This window comes from Esox lucius, chromosome 1 (assembly GCF_011004845.1).
Source record: "Esox lucius isolate fEsoLuc1 chromosome 1, fEsoLuc1.pri, whole genome shotgun sequence".
In the NCBI taxonomy this organism is placed as follows: domain Eukaryota; kingdom Metazoa; phylum Chordata; class Actinopteri; order Esociformes; family Esocidae; genus Esox; species Esox lucius.
This window is the reverse complement of record NC_047569.1, coordinates 21,728,923-21,737,452: the sequence shown is the minus strand read 5'-3', so window position 1 is coordinate 21,737,452 and position 8,530 is coordinate 21,728,923. Positions and strand designations below refer to the sequence as shown.

The following is an 8,530-nucleotide window of genomic DNA, read 5'->3' as shown; positions in this document are numbered from 1 at the left end:
GCAACCTGCCTGATTTCAGGGACCTGAGGTTCGATTGCTTCGTATTCTCTGATTCTGGGACCGCTATATCGGAAGTGCTGTTAGTATTGTGTTGTGTCCCGTATGGTGTGTATCATTTTATGACTACAAATTGGGTTGGCGGCTGTGTACTGATTGTTGCAGGTTGTGTTACTTATATGCAAGTACTTGTTGGGTGTTGAGGGACCGACTTCAGTCTGTGTCATCAAATAGGGTATTACACCATCAAGATGGCTGGTGCATCTTACTCCGGCAGGCACCCAGTGGCATCTGGTGGGAGTGAAATTTCTGAGTGCGATGAATGGGAGACACGCCGCAAATTAGGTATATTCTCACCTATCAGGATGGGTGGTCCGTCTTACTCCTACGAAGCCACCTGTGGTGTTTGAGAATAACTGCTCAGTAAAACGCATGTCTGAGTGTTGGGTGGAGCCGGTATTGAGAGAGTATCAGATGGCGCTCCGCTGTACGATGTATGGCAGTGGTTTTGCAGTGTTGGGGGATTGGTACTGTGTACCTTGCTCATTGCCATGGGAATTGCAAAAAAATTTCAAAGGTATGTTAATTTGGTAGTATATATGATCAGGTGATGGCAATAAGTTACCCAAAAGGAGCTGAACCTAATGCCAAGACTTGCATGTACATGGCTGTACATAAGTTCTCCAGTAAATGGTTAAACTCATACGTGGTGTTTTTTTGTCTGAACAAATTAGGTCAATTGGCAACAGGTCAGTAATATGATTGGGTATTAAAAGATCATTCCAGAAAGGATGGGGCTCTCAGAAGTGAGAATGGGGAAGAGTTCACCAATGTGAAATACTGTGCTTGCAACAATTTAACAAGAACGTTTCTAATGTAAAATTGCAAAGTGTTTGGGGATATTTTCATCTATGGTGCATCATATCATTACAAGATTCAGAGAATCTGGAGAAATCTCTGTACTTTAAGGGACCAGGCCAAAAACCAATATTGGATGGTTGTGATCTCTGGGCCCTCAGGTGGCACTAAAAATACACACGATTCTTTAGTGGAAGTCACTGCATGGGCTCAGGAACACTTCTTAAACAAGATCTAGATCTGCTGCCACCTTCATTGGGCCCGGGCTCGTTTAACATGGATTGGGGCGAAGTGGAATACTCTCCTGTGGTCTTACGAATGAAAATTTGAAATTATTTTTGGGAATCATACTAAAGAGAGGGACCATCTGGCTTGCCATCAGTGCACAGTTCAAAATCCAGCATCTGTGATGGTATGGGGTGCATTAGTGCACACTGACATGGGTGACTTGCACATGCTGTGAATGTGCCCATTAATGCTGAACAATAGTATACAGGTTTTGGAACAACATATGCGGACATCTAGACAATGCATTTTTCAGGGAAGGCCTGCTTATTCGAGCAAGACAATGCCAGAACCCATGTTCTGCACATATTACAGCAGCATGGCTCCATTGTAAAAGCGGCTGGATGCTAAAGTGGACCGGCCTGCAGTCCAGACCTGTCACCCAATGAAAATATTTGGCGCATTGTGAAACGAAAAAAAAAAACGAGGGAAAAAAACCAGTTAAATAATGATTATGAGCTTAAAGTGGCAGTCTCTCAGGCTTTAATTTGATGTTATTGAAATCCAATTTGGAGGAAGGGTTTAAGAATAACAGCTATTTTTCAAGGGACTAAAAGTAATTGGAAAATTGACTCAAAAGCTGTTTCATGGACAGGTGTGGGCTATTCCTTCCTTATTTCTTCAACAACTAAGCAGGTAAGAGGTCTGGAGTTGATTCCAGGTGTGGCATTCCCAATTGGAAACTGTTGATGTGAACCCACAACATGCAGTCAAAGGAGCTCTCAGTTCAGGTGAAACAGGGCATCCTTAGGCTGCAGAAAAAAAGAAAATCCATCAGAGAGATAGCAGAAAAGTTAGAAGTGGCCAAATCAACAGTTTGGTACGTTCTGAGAAAAAAATAACACACTGGTGAGCTCTGCAACCAGAAAGACCTAGACGTCCATGGAAGCCAACAGTGGTAGATGATTGTAGGGATCCCTTTCAATGGTATAGAAATACGCCTTCACAACATCCCTAGCCAAGTGAAGAACACTCTCCAGGAGGTAGGTATATCAATATCCAAGTCTACCATAAAGAGAAGTTCAGATAAGTTGCCTAGATGGCATTTTACTTTACAGCATGGGACAATGACTGAAAATACTGCGAAAGCAACACAGGAGTTTTATAAGACAAAGAAGTGCAATAGCATTCTGCAATGGGCCGAGTCAATCCACCTGATCTCAACCCAATGGAGCATGCATTTCACTTGCTGAAGACTTTATACAGAAAGACCCACAAACAACTGAAGACAGCTGCAGTAAAGCCCTGGCAAAGCATCACAAAGAAGGAAAACCAGCGTTTCGTGATGTCCATGCATTCCAGACTTAAAGCAGTCATTGCCTGCAGTCATTGCCAGAAAAGGATTCTCACCAAAGTATTAAAAATGAACATTATATTTTTGATTGTGTTAATTTGTACAACTATATTTGAGCCCCTGAAATGAGGGGACTGTGTGTGAAAATGGTAGCAATTCCCAAACGTTTCATACAATATTTTTGTTCCACCCTTGAATTAAAGTTGAAAGTCTGCACTTCTCCGTTGTTTAATTTCAAATCCATTGTGGTGGCATGCAGAGCCATAATTATGAAAATTGTGTCAATGTATAATTATTTACAGACAACGGTATATCAAGCAAGAATAAAAAAATGTCATGTGTTGCTGGCATCAAATTCAAAATGGGCATGTATTTTTCCAAAAACGATTTCTCAGTTTCAACATTTGATATGTTGTCTTTGTACTATTTTCAATTATGTATAGGGATAAGTTATTTGCCTATCATTGCATTCTGTTTTTATTTGCATTTTACGCAGCTTCACAACATATCTGAAAACGGGGTTGTAGAATGGGACGTAATTTCATTAGCTGACCCAAAAGACCCACAGAAAAGTATTTCATATGCACAGACAGCTTATCTCTGTCAAATGCTGTGCACAAATTAGTTTACATTCCTGTTAGAAAGCATTTCTGTATGGCCAAGATAATCCATCCACCTTACTTGTAGAAAAGTGTGAGATGAATGAGAACGGCTGAGGATGTGCTTCCGATGACACTCAACATTGACTGTCCGGAGATGGCCGAGATTTGCATTGATACAGCTGGACTTTAATCAGTAATTCAAATTAATACATACCTATACAAAGCTACTTATTCATACTAATGTACCAGATTAGTATGATACTAATGTACCACATATCTTTGTGCAATATCTAGCCCCAAAACCAGGTGCACAGCCTCAGTATTTTGTAGCCTATTATTTATCTTGACACTAGTATTTTTGCTCATGACTTACTCAAGCCTGCCAATATTGGAGGTAGACATCATTATGGCATTGCTCCAAAAAACTCCATTATACATGCATATCCATTAGGTCGGAACAGAGTGACGTCGGCTAGGAGAGGGGTAAAGGTCTTGTGATAAACAGGATCTACTTTTACCAATTTAAAATGCACACAACCCCATCGAGCACCATCTGTTTTGTTACTGGTCTACAACAACCAGTACATCCTGAAACTACATATAAATATCACTCTGAGTATTCACCAACAGCCTACGGAGGAACTCGATAATTTAGAGCCCCTAATCATCATCCCATGAGAGACGAGAATACGCATTGTTCGGTGTCCTTCCTTAGATTAAATGACATCACATTGCTGCATTGTTGTGTACTTGTCTATTGCCTAGATAAAGTGTCTGAAAGTAATGCTCTTGGTACAGAATAACACTGTATTCGTCCACTGGCCATCCTGTGAATAGTTCTCTGTTCTGTATCTGGTCTAGATCAAAACACCATAACGTGTTAAAGATAGGCCTTATATTAATTGTAACAGTCGTGATCCTCATATTACGCAGGTGTTAAGCTGCGGAAGTAGAGACGCATAGCAAAATATTGCATATCGCTCTATGGAATGAGGCAGGATACATTTCGCAACTATGTCTGGAAAAATCGCCCCGCATTGTTTTTTGCTGAACGAAGGGACAAAAAGGCATGCCATGTATGAAAACTAATGCGCGCTATGAGTATGCATACACTGCCTTTAAAGATAATAGGCAGGCTTCTACATTGCGTGGGTGGAATTACTTCAAACGACAGGAGAAGTTATGATAACACAATAACGACCAAATAGTCCTAGGAGAGCGGTAGGCTGTTTGTAAACTGTAATTGTATATGTTATTTCCGAAAAATAAGAAAATAGTAATGTGTGCACTCTAGGTTATCATGTAGGCGTCGACCTTCATGCCATCTCTTTTAGATAAGCAGGATGGCATAAACGGCGTGGCTGAATTTAACGCCAAGCTTCAATGCATCTGCACCATTTACGCGCCTGTTCATTATCCATCGCTTTAAAGGATCCTAACCTGCATGTTTTTCTACATTTCTCACTTAAAATGCCAATATTGGTAAATGCATTTTGCGGTATTTCCATAACTCTGATACCATCCAACGTTTTTATTCAAAGGCTGATCTGACTGAAGCTACTCAGAACACACTTTCCCGGGACGATAGCTTTGGATTTCGGATTCGGTTTTCGTTTGCATATATTTTTGTATCACATGGATCGTATTGGGATTAAGGTGGGGTTTTAACCCGATCCAGGTTTCAGGGATTTTCGATAGTGATGGTTTAAGGATTTACCAATTTGGCGAGCAAATGCAGAAGTAAAAAGTCAAGCCGATGTATTACATTAGCCTACCTCCCTTGTCAATTTAACTCCACTTCGATTAGAAATGCTTCAGTAAGACAATGGTTGAACAGTGGAAATAACGCCTGTGTCTACCTCAACATTCGCGTCGTATGCTTTTTATTAATGACACCGGTAAAGGTAAGTCAATCATACATTTGAAAACGATTGCATGCTTAAAAATAACCTACACTTCTTTGGCCTCACACTTTTGGTGGATGGTTCGATATAGTGCAGCAGTGTAAACGTCTTAATATGTATTATAATGTTCTTGTGTGGTATTTTGAATGACAAAGCTCAGCTATATAACACTGTAGTCCCAGAGTATATACGAGGAGATCAGAGCTGGGACTCGCGGTGTAATAGCATTCATGCCGCATAGACTGATCAGTAAGTATTGTCGTGATAAATTGCATTATGAGCTAATTGGAATAGCGTCTTGCGTGGTTCTTGAACAGTTTGAATATTTTTGGCTAATTGAAGTTATGTAACCTAAGTCTTTAACATTGCTTAATTTGAAAGTATGCTGTCGAGACAACGTGCGAGTGGAATTAATCCAAAATGATCGGATATGGTGATAGATACATTTCATGTCGGATGAAATTGCAGTAGCACACATGGGATTCAATTGACCTTTGGAAGTATTGGGTTATTCACCTGGTTTTGTAATGTGATTGTGGTGGAGTCATGCATACGCTTAATTCCTAAGGAATACTTGCAGTTGTAGGAATTTGTTGTAAATAACCAAAACAAGTCTATTGATACATGACTTGTGTAACAAATTACCATAGGGTGCGAAATCAGAATATCAGTTCAAGGCTGGTCTGTAGATTTAGCATGAATTCTGCATTCATTATAGGTTTTTATAATCTACGACCATTGACTTTGTGGGCATTGCAATCAAATGGTGATTGAATACAGAATATATGGGACACACACAACGTGAATTAAATCCTCCATTGCAGTTGCCAACCCTGTTTAAGAACATCAGCCTGCTTAGAGCGCAGGTGACGGGCGTGTCTGCATCAGCACGACTCCGACTTTGACAAGTTAGCAGCGGCACTGGAGAATGTTCATCCTTGCAGAAATGTCCAATGGCTGATTGGAGGCAGTTTCTGATACACCCATGTATTATTGGGAATCTGTTTATTACCGACCAATTGTATACGGAAAAAGAAAATGTGAATGTTGTTAATTTGTCTTACTAGATGCGGCACACTTATACACGCAGGCCTGTATTACGCATAGGCGGGACATCTGTAGGCCTATAGGTGAGAGCGAAAATACATTTTCTATTCAAAGATTCATGTGGGACATATAATTCATGACAATGAGTAGACTAGAACGCTACAATGCAGGAGTAGAACATACCATGTGTATTAGGTTCGGTGTGTAAATGACATGGTGCTGAACTTCAGATTCCAGGGAACTGAACTCATTACTGTACATTGTGCTGCATCTGATTGTTAGTTTACAAGAGCTCTATAAAATAGTCCCCTCAGAAACTCCAGTTTGTATTGGTTGGTTGGACTCAAGGGAGTGAGACTATTATAAACTATATTTTTACAATATGCAAATTAGTTAATTAGCTCCCCAATAATGGGCTTAATACATGTGTTAAGCTCCTTAATGTTAATAAAAAGTGCTTGTATTCAGTAAAAAAAAAAAACACAGGTAAATACCAAAAACAGCAACACTTTTAGTACACCATTATTACTAACAGTTAGTAAAGGTATTATTCTCGGTTCAATGGCTCTGATGGATTTAAGGTTAAGTGTAATTGTTTGTAAATTCTTTTATATTTTGTACAGACCATTATTGTGTTCAGGAGTTCAAACCTTGATTGCTGCATACAAACACTGTCTGGGACTTGCGCATTGGCTTAGTACTGGTGAATGATAGGGTTGTTGGAAAGGTTTGGTTTGCCTTACCTTGTCGTGGTGTTGCAACTTCTGGGTCGGTCACCTGCAAACTCAGTTGTGATTTTTGGCCAGAGAATGTGCACACTTTCAGCTTGAACAGACGGGTGACAAATAAAAAGAACATTTTACATGAAGTGCCTCAGTAAGGTGTTGGGCCGCCACAATTCTGCAAGTCTCGAGAACTCTATTGGAGGGATGGAACACCATCCAAAATATATTCCCCCATTTGGTGTTTTGATAATGGTGGTGGTGAAGTGCGCCGTCTAACACGTCATTCCAAAGTCTCCCATAGGTGTTCGATTGGGTTGTGATCTGGTGACTGCGAAGGCCATAGTATATGGCCTTCGCAAATTTCTTTACTCATCAAACCATTCATTGACCCTTCATGCCCTGTTGTCATACTGGAACAGACCAATTCCATCAGGATAGAATTGTTTCACCGTAGGATAAAGCTAATCATTTAGAATAACTTTACAAGGATTTCCAGTGACCCTTCCCTCTAAGGAGACAAATTGACTCAAACCCACATGGCATAACATAGACTCCAGACTCCCTCACTGTAGGGTTCAAGCATTCTGGTTTTTCTTTTAATTGGTCACAATCTATAGGTTTCAGCTGAAACGTCCTGTTTGAGTAGTGGTGTAATAAGAAGCAGAATGGCTTGGAAGGCTGTCGCTGAACAACTCTGCTGAGCCCAATGGGAGTTTCTGTGACAAGGCATGGCTATGAATACGACATCGGTGGCACAACATTGTTAAGGAAGAAAAAGGCAGAGCTATATATATGTGTGTGTGTGTGTGTGTATGTATGTGTGTGTACACTTCAACTGTGAGAGACGGAATCTAAAACCAAAATCCAGAAAATCACATTATATGATTTTTAAATAATTAATTTGCATTTCTTTGCATGACATAAGTATTTGGTCACCTACCAACCAGTAAGAATTCCGGCTCTCACAGACCTGTTAGTTTTTCTTTAAGAAGCCCTCCTGTTCTCCACTCATTACCTGTATTAACTGCACCTGTTTGAACTCGTCACCTGTATAAAAGACACCTGTCCACACACTCAATCAAACAGACTCCAACCTCTCCACAATGGCCAAGACCAGTGGGAAAACCTGCAAAATCGGCAGTGTATCAAATACTTGTTCTCCCCACTGTATGTATGTGTGCTTATACATGTATAGCTCTATTCAGGTCATTGACCAGGTCCTGCCATGTAGTTCTGGGCTGATCCCTCACCTTCCTCATGATCATTGATGCCCCACAAGGTGAGAGCTTGCATGGAGCCCCTGACAGAAGGAGATTGACCTTCATCTTAAACTTCTTCAATTTTCGAATAATTGCGCCAACAGCTGTTGCCTCTCACCAAGTTGCTTGCCTATTGTCCGGTAGCCCATCCCAGCCTTGTGCAGGTGTTCAATTTTATCCCTGATGTCCTTACACAGCCCTCTGGTCTTGGCCATTATGGAGAGGTAGGAGTCTGTTTGATTGAGTGTGTGGACAGGTGTCTTTTATACAGGTAACGAGTTCAAACAGGTGCAGTTAATACAGGTAATGAGTGGAGAACAGGAGGGCTTCTTAAAGACAAACTAACAGGTCTGTGAGAGCCGGAATTCTTACTGGTTGGTAGGTGATCAAATATTTATGTCATGCAATAAAATGCAAATTAATTATAAAAAAAATCATACAATGTGATTTTCTGGATTTTTGTTTTAAATTCCGTCTCTCACAGTTGAAGTGTACCTATGACAAAAATACAGACCTCTACATGCTTTGTAAGTAGGAAAACCTGCAAAATCAGCAGTGT

At 40.4% G+C, this 8,530-nt stretch overlaps 1 protein-coding gene across 2 annotated transcripts in view; it reads left to right on the top strand.

Annotated features, from left to right (window-relative positions):
* The first annotated feature begins 4,058 nt into the window (after nt 1–4,058).
* lrfn1 (leucine rich repeat and fibronectin type III domain containing 1) overlaps nt 4,059–8,530 on the top strand; it is a 102,379-nt gene continuing 97,907 nt past the window's right edge. The window contains exon 1 of one of the 2 annotated variants that reach the window (XM_034292437.1): nt 4,059–4,940. The gene's annotated coding sequence lies outside the window, so the exon portion shown is untranslated. The remainder of the gene's footprint in view (nt 4,941–8,530) is intronic. The other variant, XM_010892197.3, reaches the window with a different exon arrangement.